Source organism: Elephantulus edwardii, unplaced genomic scaffold (assembly GCF_000299155.1).
Source record: "Elephantulus edwardii isolate Elephantulus edwardi_28Jun2011 unplaced genomic scaffold, EleEdw1.0 scaffold00085, whole genome shotgun sequence".
NCBI lineage: Eukaryota > Metazoa > Chordata > Mammalia > Macroscelidea > Macroscelididae > Elephantulus > Elephantulus edwardii.
Window position 1 is genome coordinate 658,695 of NW_006399835.1, and position 3,398 is coordinate 662,092.

The following is a 3,398-nucleotide window of genomic DNA, read 5'->3' on the forward strand; positions in this document are numbered from 1 at the left end:
TGCATTAATCAATGGCAATGTGATAAAAGTTTCTCTCAATGACTGTATAAAAAACCATTATGTTATTCAAAATGGGTGACCCTGGAGGACATTATGCTGAGTGAGGTATCTCAGTCACAAAGGGACAAATGCTATATGGTGCCACTGTTGTAGAATGGAATTCAAAAATCTCTGTAGATGTTCATTGAAATGAAAAATAAACAACCTAAATTAAAAAAAAAAAAGATTGAACTCCTATCTTTAGCAATGTTTACTATACTGCTGTTATTGTTAGGTGCTTTTAAGTGGAGTATGACCCATATCAACCACCACAGAGAACATATATGAGCCCTGTTCTGTGGCATCATCTTCGTCTCTGACACACTTGAGCCCACTGTTGCAATCACCATGTCAACTCATCTCTGGAGCACTCTGACTGCACTTTTTCCAAGACATATCTGTTTGTGTTTTTGGCAGTCCTTGGGATGTTCAGTACTCTTCTGCAATACCGCAACACAAAGGCATCAATTCTTCTGACATCATTATTCATTGTCCAGCTCTCAGGTGCATAGTAAGTGTTTGAAAATACTGGCCTGACAGTGACCTGACATCATTACTACTGAGTAATTTGGAGAGGTACCTGACAGTGTACTTGTTAAATGCAATTCAGCACCTGATTTCTCCTGGTACCCAAGGTGTTGATTGTGAACTCAGGTAAGATAAAACTATTCACAATTTCAATCTTTATCTATCATAAAGTTACCTATCATTTTATAGCCTCTGAAAACCCATTGGAAAGTTAGCTATAAATTGGTTCTCAAATGATGGCACAAAACAACAGCTCATGTGATGCATTATTTTTTTTTAGTCAGACCTAAACAATTAAAAGAAACACTTGCTTATATCTTATGTTCCTAAATGTGTAATAATATCATGACAGGGAACTCCATTGGTACAGTCTGTAGGAAGTTGTTCTGCTCACCCAAAACCATACACCTCTGGCAGTTTGAAACCACCAGTGGGTCCAGGAGGGAAAGATAGAACATCTTCTCTTATGCTATTTACAGCCACAGAAAGTTTATCAGTCAGCTGAGACTGCATATCAATGAAAGAGAGAGAGAGAGAGAGAGAGAGAAATATCATAAATCCTAAGGCAACAACTAAAATTAGGTTTTACAAAGAGTTTTTAAAAGCCTAGAAGTGAGAATACAGAATAAATGGAAGATCAGACATTCTGGGTATTGTAATCGATGTTATGAACTAAACGAACATGAATGTTTGATTGAGAAAATAACATTCTTTGTAAACTGTCACCCAAATCAATTAAAATAAGATAAAAAGTGTTAATCACTTAGATAGTATTGAATTTTTGTTTACGGGGATGGAAAATTTGGCAATGGATATTGATATTGGTTGTACAACATAACCGATGTGGTTCAGTTTTATTGAACAGTATTATCTGAAGAATATTGACATAGCATATAGGTTCTTTTTATTTTTATGACAATAAAATATTCTTTAAAAGTGAAGAACTATAGCTGGTACACCATTTGTGTGCTTACAATATTATAAAACAATAAACTAATTTCCCTTACTGATAGGATTTTAGGTAATTTTTGTCTCTTTAAATAAGACCATGTTGAAAGGATAATATATAATTACCTCAAAGACTTCTAAATTTTCTTTTAAAGTTATTTGAGAACTCTATTACTGAAGACTCATTCATAGCAAGGAATTTCTATAAAAGACACAGATGTGGAGTATACTCATGGGCCTCCCTCCATGGAATACACAGGAATCAAATTGACAACATCTGTTGAAAAATAAAACAATAGAAAACTCAATATCATCAGTCAGAACTAGGTCAGGGATCTACTATGAAATAGACTATTATATTGTTCATATGCAAGATCAAATTGGAACTTAAGAAAATAAAAAAAATCTAGAACAACCAAATTATCATTTTGAGTATACTCCAGTTGAATTTAGAGACTCAAGAATAGATTTGATACATTTAACACTAATGACCAAAGACTACGTAGGCTGTGAAATGACTTCAAGAATATTTTACATTATGAGTGTAAAAGATAATTGAAAAGACAGGAAAGAAAAGGCCAAAATGGTTGTCAGAATATACTCTGAAACATGCTGTAAAATGTAATGAGGCTAAAGAAAAAGGAAGAAATGAAATAAAAGAGCGGAACAGTAGATTTAAAGAGCAGCTCAAGAAAATAAAGCTCAAGAAGATAAAATATTGTAACTAAATGTGAAAAAACTCAGAGTTAAAAAACCAAAAGGGAGGAACATTTCTTAAGGTGAAATAACAGAAGAACAAATTTCTTTTGTTACAATACTGAAGGATTCTATGGGCAAAATATTTAATGATGTAGGAGGCATCTAAAGAACATAAAAGAAGCATAGTCATGTGTTGTGCAGTTGACACAACCTTGCTTGCTGAAAGTGAGAAGGAGGACTTGAAACCCTTGTTGCCGCAAACTAAAAACTATTGTTGTTAAGTGCCATCAAGTTGTAGATGACTCATAGTGACCCTATGATAAAAAAGGCCTGAATACTTTAATAATTCTCATAGTTTTTCCAAGTTAATAGAGTTTCCGGAGGCAAACGATTTCTGAAGTGGATGCCACTCCTGTTTCTAAGATCAAAGACTACAACCTTGTATATGGATTACATCTCAACATCAAGAAAACAAAGTTTCTTACCACTGGGCCAATAGGTAGCATCATGACAGATGGAGAAAAGATTGAAATTGTCAATTATTTTATCTTACTTGGATCCCCAATCAACTTCACTAGCACAAGCAGGCAAGAAATCAGACATATTGCACTGGGAGAGTCAGCTGTCAGGAAACTTTACAAAGTACTGAAAAGCAACAATATCAGCTTAAAGACTTAAGTGTACCTGATTCGTGTCATTTCAGTCACCTGTTATGGATCTGAGAGTTGTACAATAGCTATGACAGAATATTAATAACTATGACAGCAGGATTAATGTCTTTGAGTTGTGGTGTTGGAGAAGAATGCTGTGTGTTCCATGGACTGTCAAAAGAACAAACATATATGACTTGGAGAAAGTGCAGCCAGAGTGCCTGTTGGAGGCAAAGATGGCAAAGTTGTACCTCATATTCTTTGGGCATATTGTTGTAAGAAGCTATTCTTTGGAAAAAGACATCATCCTTGGAAAGGTGGAAGATGAGTGAAAGAGAGGAAAACCTCCTGTACGATGAATTGACACAGTGGTTTCAGCAATTAATCAAGTATATCAGATGTGATAAAGATGGCACAGGATAGGACAGGGTTCAGATCTGTTGTTTATTAGGTTGCTATGAGTCACATTCAACTCAACATCACCTAACAACAGCACGTAAAAGAATTGGTTGATGCTCAGATATTTTGAGATGG